The 7,896-nt window shown below is 37.9% G+C and overlaps 1 protein-coding gene across 1 annotated transcript in view; it reads right to left on the minus strand.

The window, feature by feature from the left end:
- Positions 1-7,896, minus strand: part of LOC146766853 (uncharacterized) — a 21,305-nt gene continuing 13,409 nt past the window's right edge. Inside the window, exon 3 of the mRNA XM_085584008.1 lies at positions 1-7,317. The gene's annotated coding sequence lies outside the window, so the exon portion shown is untranslated. The remainder of the gene's footprint in view (positions 7,318-7,896) is intronic.

Raw genomic sequence — 7,896 nt, forward strand, 5'->3', positions numbered from 1 at the left:
AGCTTTCACAATATTTTATTTACTTTAAAATACCTATATGTAGTTAGTAGTACCCATTTCCCTCGTTTATGCAGCATGGTTTCTTTTTCCCTTGTTGTAAGCATTTATTAGCACCACTTGACAGTAGCACTGACTGGTGAAATCATAATCAGACACCTTGGGCTGCAGTAACAACTGATTTTGATGTATCCCATGACGCTATTTCTCCATTCTCTTGTGAGGACTGCTGTTCACTTGAGTAGATCTTGCTCTGGAAAGCAACACATTGAAGCAATTTTATAACTGAATTATTATTGATTAACTGATTCCCAGTGATGTACAAAGAGGAGAAAGACCACTCTGCAAGACAAACTGTATCACTCCAATCCTAACACTCTCAAACTGCTTTTAAATATCCTTTGAGAAATTGCTTTGTTGCAACCCATTATGCTGCTTTATTATGTAATTTGTGCATACTTTTTGGTAGTTATATGAGAAGTACAAGGTCACTTATTGCATCACTGAAATAGCTGAGTGTATATACTGAGGATAAGTTAACCTCTTTAATTTTTGAAAATATCCATCGCATCTGCATCTTCTACTAAATGTACTACTTTTCTTTGTAGCCCTTGCTAATAAGGCTCACATCCATGTAAATAAATGCAATTTCACCAGATTGCAAAACACCAGATTCGCCTTGTTTCTATGCCATTATCAATATTAAAGATTCTTTTCATAAAATATTAGAGACTTCTATTCTGTTAGTCATAAAGGCCAATGCCACTTTATGCCTCCTGAGTCTCAATCCATTAAGAATTGTCAGGTTTGAAATCAGTAATGGCTTTTTTAATTGTCTCCTGCTTCTTCTTCAAGATCATCTGTCTTCTAATCTCAGACTATAGCAAGAATTTATCATTTTGCCGAACAAGTAATATTGTTTGGAATTTAAGTAATGTAGATTCAGTAAGAAAAATATTTACATTTGAGGAAAAGTGGATTGAATTGTGGATTATTGCTTATCTGTGAAGTTAAAATCCCAGATTTTGACTAACTCTGGAGAGCAAAATAAAGGTCTCACAAAAGAAAGCTTATATCTGACTTTTTAAAATAACATAACTCAGCCTGCTTATATTTATTGTGCAGAATTTAAATTTCTTACATTAATACATTTAGATTCCCATGATTACACTTAGCACAGTTAAATTTAGAATGTGGTTTTTTGGAAGGTGTCATACATACAGCCTCTGCATTATTATCCCTTCATAAAATAAGAAACAAATACAGTAAAATATACTCATAATTTCTCATAATTTAAGGCACATTTATGGCCTTAGTTAAATAACTTAGTAGCATAGATATCAAAACTATAGGTTCTTTTGTTTACTTTAGTAAATAAGCATGACTGCCAGTTTCATATGAGGAAATAATGCAGAGAAAAGCAAACACTTAACTTTAGTTCCATAACCAACTTCTGTGAGTTGAAAGTGAGAGGTGAAAACAAATACAGTGTACTCCTTTCAAAATCATCGATCTGCACTCCTCATTGCCAGTTCTAACATAACCGGTTACAGGTAATGCTTTGGTTTTTTTTTTTTTATAAAGAGTAATTCAAACAATTATCCAATTATCCAAAATAAATATATGCAATTAAAATTTATTATGGCCCTGAATCCAAATAGTGATGGACGGACGGACGGACAGATGGATGGACGGAAGGAAGGAAGGAATGGAGGGAGGGAGGGAAAGGGAGGGAGGAAATAAAGGAAGGCCACAGATGACCAGAATAAACTGAGCCTGCATGTTACACCTTCTCAGAATTTCTGTCACAGCTCATTTAGACAACAGACCTAGACTTTTGAAAGCCTAGTGCCATCTGAGGAGTCACACAGGATTTTTGAAGTATGGATAAAATTGATGTTCAAAGCCTTGGGCTCACTGGTGCCTATCCACCTGGCATAATATTATGTGCTTTATAAGGATCCAGAGTGCTGGGTTTGGCCTCAGACTAAAATAAAGGTTAAATAATGGCCCTCCAACAATTTGTTTACTGATAAGTTTGGTGCTTTTTGCAGTGACTTTTCATCAGATGGGTAGTTATTATCCTGACCTGTGATATTGGTGACATTGGTACGGCTTTCTGTGCCCACCTTTACTCACGTGCTAAGAAATGGCAATATTGTTGATATAGCATTTGGAAAAAGTCCTGCACTGTGAGCTAAGTCTATTGCCCGTAGAAAAAAAAATTACATTATGACAAGGGGAAAAAATAACTGCTAATTCCATCATTCACTTAATCACAGTCTGCTTATTCCTTCTAACTTCTCTTGCGCATCTCTTTTTGAAGTTGGTAAAATTGTTTTCTGTGTTCTTTGCTTCCTCTATGTTGTATATACATATGGATTGATTTGGGAGTCCTCCAAATATGAAGTAGGGTAGCTTGTTTAACACTATACTAGATCAGCTATTTATTTTCTTTTTGCCTACTTCTGCCAAATAAATGCTTCTCTCCACTGGTACTTTATAATGAGGAAAAGGAGTATCCCATTAGAGCCGACAAATCATGACTCAGGAGGAACCATCATCATTGTCAAAGTAAAAAAGAATAAACATGAGAAAGTTGTGCCTTTATCACAGGGAAACAGAGCCAGGAGACAGCAGCCTTCTTACCAATTACCTACTTGAAATGAAACCTTTCTGAAACTATTTACAGTGCATGGCAATTGTTTCCTTTGTCTAGATGATTGCTAAAATAATTTTTACACCTGAGTCTTGTATAAAGTCAATTTACCTGCTTAGATTTTAAGTAGTAAGCCAGTCTGGTCGTTTGAGTGCTTTGTGTTAAAGTACACCTTGAAGAGCTTCTGCTCCTGCCGAGGAAATTAATTTCAAGTGAAGATCAGAGTAAACATTTTAGAAATTATTTGAAACAAATTCTGGTAAAATATTTCTTTCCATAGCCCTAAGTAATTTTTCCTCCCACAGCATGCCTCTGTTTATATTGGGAATGACCTTTTGCAGATCTCAGAAACTCACAGCTCTCATAAATACCTGTGTGGTTTTGCCTGTCTTCTTCCTTTGTCCTGGCACACATCTATCTCCTGCTGCCTTTCCAGTAAGGTTTACTTTCAACCTCTGCCATTCCTGGTTGTCACTTTTTTGGCTTGAAAAAGACAGGACTAATTATGTAAGCCATTCATTGATCATTGATTACTTTTTCTTTCAAACTTACATGTCAGATGTTAATAGTTAGCATACATAAATTCCAGTGTTTTGTTACAGACTTCTTGTGAAATCCTAGCAATGGATGTGCCCAGGTCTGATGGACAGGCAGGCATTGATGGAAGTGTGTTCTGAAAGGGGGCAACTGTTTATCTCTGCTTACCCTGTAGCTGGAGCCACTGACCCCTGCAGAGGTGACAGTACTTGCACCAGCATGGTTGAAAGACATAATTCAATTGTGCTTTCCCAAGGAAATGAGGCTCATACAAATGCTCTGCCAGTCCCATTGTTTACTGTCTTGACCAATTTTCAACCCGTTTTGGAAGACAGATAGAAATCTGTGTTCCTGTAAGTTTCCTGAAAATCAGTGACTGTGCAAAAACAATTGCCAAATAATAGTAGCCATTTGAGTGATAAACTCAGGGTGTGTAGGAGTAGAGATTACTAGGTCTGAGCCTGAACAGACAGAGAGAGAAGTTGCTTGTTGTGACAGAGATGCTAACTGGAGATCCTGAGTAAGCAGTAAAAGCAGATAGCAAAAAAATTTGTTTGAGGTCTAGTTTGGTGGCTGTATCTTTCCAGGCATGGAGGAGAATAGTAAGAATTAATGCTTTCAGTGAAGAAAAGAATGCAGGATGCATATGCTGTATATTCTGGTTGGAACAAACCTCCTGGCCAGGCAACTCTCATGGATTTTACATCAGCATAACATACATTGTCCCCAGTCCTGGGAAGGATACCAAAGGGATCATGGGATAAACAGGACTACTGTGATAACAGAGGAGTCCAAGGACAAAACCCCCTTCTTGATTGCTCTTTTTACTGAAAACTTTCATTGTGTACAAGTATCAATGTTCAGATTTCTTTTAATGACATCAATAAACATGAATTAAAATAGCTCTATGGCTAGTGGAACTACCAAAGCTTAGTTTATTTTCCCTCTCGAGGAGGCCATATTACAGCTTTTGCTGTAGTTAACAGAAGGTTATTAGGAGATAGGGCATAGAATCAATGCACGGGTTATTACATAGCTTTTAGACTAAAGTATCTATTTTTTAATTCAATTTCCTTGAACAAGTTGGATTTTTAAATAAGAACTAAGCTTAGGGAAGACTAAATGTTTAATTTATAGAGACAAAAATATTCCTGAAATTAGTCACAAAATAAAAAAGATTCACTACCTTTTCACAGAATGAGGATTTAGAGAAAATATTTTTGATTTAATTTGCCACGCTTACAAAACAACAGTAATGAATATTACCTTTGGATTGAGATGCGTAAGTAAAATCATTCTGTCAAAAATGCCAGCATTCTGAGAACAAGAATCTTAAATGAAACACCTCTCTAATCATGGGTCTCAAATTGCTCCTGTGTAATTTGTAGCAATGGCAATACAGATCAGTTTACAAAGAGATATTTTAAATAAATCTTCATGTGTTTATTATTGCATTGACTGTTAATCAAGTGATCTGTTGGAAAGCAAATGAAGTCAAAATATGTGGTGAGAGCTGGACGGTTGGGATGGATGGAGACGAAATAGCTCTGGAGTCAGGTCTCAGGGTTTACGGTCTATGTAGGGCCCTGCACGAAGCTGCCAGCCACAGCTCGAAGCAGGCCCCAGGGAGTGGGGTAGGGCGAGATAGCAAGAGAGTTCCAAGAGAGGGTCCAAGGGAGTAGGAGAAGGGGCTGGAGCGAGGGGTAGGAGAGAGAGAAAGACAGGGAGGGCGGCTGGTCTCCTGGGAACACCTTATTAAGGGGGTTTCAGAGGGGGGTGTGGAAAAGTACTTTGGGCCAATGGGATTACAGATACATCATACTTCAGGGGAGAGTTACAGGTGCAAGATAGACTCTACATTCTTGAGGAATGAGACAGAATACTTTATCTGAGCCTTTGATTTGTTTATGGGTCAAAAAAGGGAGTTACCTTCTATTAGCTACACCACTGTCCACCGGTGCTTAGCAACCAAGGTCTGCCGTCTCAAAGCTCGTTTTCATCTCAACCTGGCTCACATTCTCTGCACTTTCCAAATCCCCCTCTAGGCAATCGTACTTATAAGGCTTCTTATTTCATCTTCCCCAAGAAAAATACAAAGCCAGATTATCATAGTTGCTTGTGTGTACAAAATGAAGGACATCAAGCTTCTACTCCTTGTATGGTAGTAACATACACACTATTAAGGCACATAAGGAATTTATCAATTCAGAGACAAGAAGCAGGCTCTAAGTAATGATTTTTTACAGGTGAAAATTAATCTGGACAAGAGCAGACATGAATTTAAACCTATTCTTTTTAGTATGGCCATTTGGCCATCTATGAGACCATATTTATGTGACAGTTAATTCTGGAATAAGTAGTCTTTATTTGGCATGCTAGTTTATATGTATTAGGAACGATTTTATCAGATTTCATATGTGGCATATTACAATATGTATTTGCCAACTTTGCTTGATTAGTTTGGATGCTCAGGTCAAGCACCTGTATTTGGTGAAGAACTTTGCTCAGGAAACAGCTCTAAATTTCTGTGAATGGAGATTGGTGAATACCTTATACTTTCTGAAAACAGAAAAGCCTGCTTTCCTGAGTGGTTTTCATGTTCTTTAACTTAAAGAGTGACAACTTAATATCTCATTCATTTTGTGGTCCAACTTCTGCAGCAACTGGCTCAGGAATTGCATAGATAACTGCCTCCTTTGTCTACTGCCCTAAAACCCCACCAAACTACACTAGAATAATAAGCTCATGAGAACAAAGAGGCCAAACTGATGTCACACATGAGTTTTAGTCATGTTTATTCTTAGATCAGAGAGCTTGTCTGTGCAGTCTTGAAAATATTTTTTTGTTGTAATAGTAAAATGTAAGGCCCATAAAGTACTACAGGTTTATTCCTATAATATGTTAATTTTCAGTCCTTAGGCCTGTTCAGCTTCATGGATGAGTGACATTTAATTAGCTGTCAATTTTGTAGCCCCTTTCAGAAAGATAAATCTTAGATTTTTGTCTATTCAGTTTTCTGAAAAATTTAAACTGATAGAATACGAATCAATGTTGTCGATTTTCTCTGCTCCCCTCCAAAAGTCTGTTCTTTCCTTCTTTCTTGTTTTATACCTGCCACCCAGAATTTAGGTAGCCAAATGCCTCTTTTTTGGCCATCCAAATCCCTACTGCCCTGCAGTGTTCTTAGACGTACACATCAATGTGTAGCTTTCTTTTGTGAGGAAGCCCTTATGCATATAAGCAACCCCAGTACTGTCCTCTGGTGTGGATTTTCAAACACTGACAAAAAATCTGGAATTTTGAGTGGCTGCACTTACTATTCTGTATACATCTTAACATTCATAGGAATTAAATGATCTCTCACTCAAACCATTCTGTGATTCCATATAACTGAAACAACAGAATGTGATGACAGTTCAAACAGATCAGATTAAAGGGGATGTCATGAACACTAATTCATAATTCATGTCCACTCAAATTAAGAACATATGGGCAGGTGTGGAAGATTTAATTTCCAGGGCTGACTGCATCAGCCAAACTTTCAAGACCTAAGCTGTTTAGTGCACTAGTTGTGCTGGGATTTCAACTTAGTCCTAGTTGAAATACAACTAATATTTAGACTTGAGAACAAAAAGCCTTATTTCTCAACTTCTTCAAATTGTATAGGAAGCTTAGTCTGGCTAGGCCAAGGAACCTGCACCCCCTCACCCCCCAACTTATTTTGGTTCCATTACTTTCAGTGCACATAGAAGACAGCCAAGAAATCTATAGACACTGGTGACCACAACTGAGGAGATCAAGGTAAGTCTCAGACAACCGTAAGAAGTAACTTAATAACTAATCAACAGAGACTGGAAAAATATTAGTAAAAAATAATGCATAACTCAAGGTCTAACAGCAGAAGCATATACTTTTGACAGTATTGAAGACTTGCTTAATGATAGGTTTCAAATATAACTATGGGAATTCTTTACTAGCAGTTTCCCTGACATCATCTAGACCTCTTGAATCAAGAACTATAATGATACTATTCAGTTACCTCTTCAAGTTGTCTGAGACTTACCTTGATCTTCTCTCTTGCGCTCATCAGCATCTACAGAATTTGTCTCTGTCTTCTGTGTGCACTGAAGTATACAGAATGAGAGCATTTCAGGTTAGTCTGCAGTGGAAAATTGCCTGTTGTAGGAAGTTTGCTCTTACTCTTAAACAATGTTCAGCGCTGGAAAATCTTGTTACACTGCCTCTACCAACACTGATTTTTGAGAGCAGATAGTGCATCAAGTAGAGATCAAGCCTTTTTAATAATTCTTTGCCATTACTCCAGCTTTTTCATAGTGCTTTCACAAAGCACAGTCTTTTAAGAAGCAAGTACACCTATCTGCCTTCTTTGAAGAAGAATCCTTGCCAGTGAAGTAGGTGAAAAAATTTAATGGTGCAATAAACCACTGCAGTTGAGCATGGGGTCACCTCCAGTCAAATTTGTATGAGCAAAAACCAACTTAGAGATATAATTTAATAACCAGGATGTGACTTGGACTCAAGGGCTTCAGTCTGCAGCTAGTCTGGCAGAGGGAGCACAAACTCCAAAAGGCAGGGTCTGCTAAATCCGAGGCCACCTGTCCGAGCTGCCTTGCTGGGCAACCGGGCTGTGAGGCCATGTCTGCCCTCGCAGCCAGTCCCCAGCGCAGGCCATTCCTGCTCAC

The sequence above is a fragment of the Lonchura striata genome, chromosome 7, assembly GCF_050655825.1.
Source record: "Lonchura striata isolate lonStrDom1 chromosome 7, ASM5065582v1, whole genome shotgun sequence".
NCBI classification, from domain to species: Eukaryota; Metazoa; Chordata; class Aves; order Passeriformes; family Estrildidae; genus Lonchura; species Lonchura striata.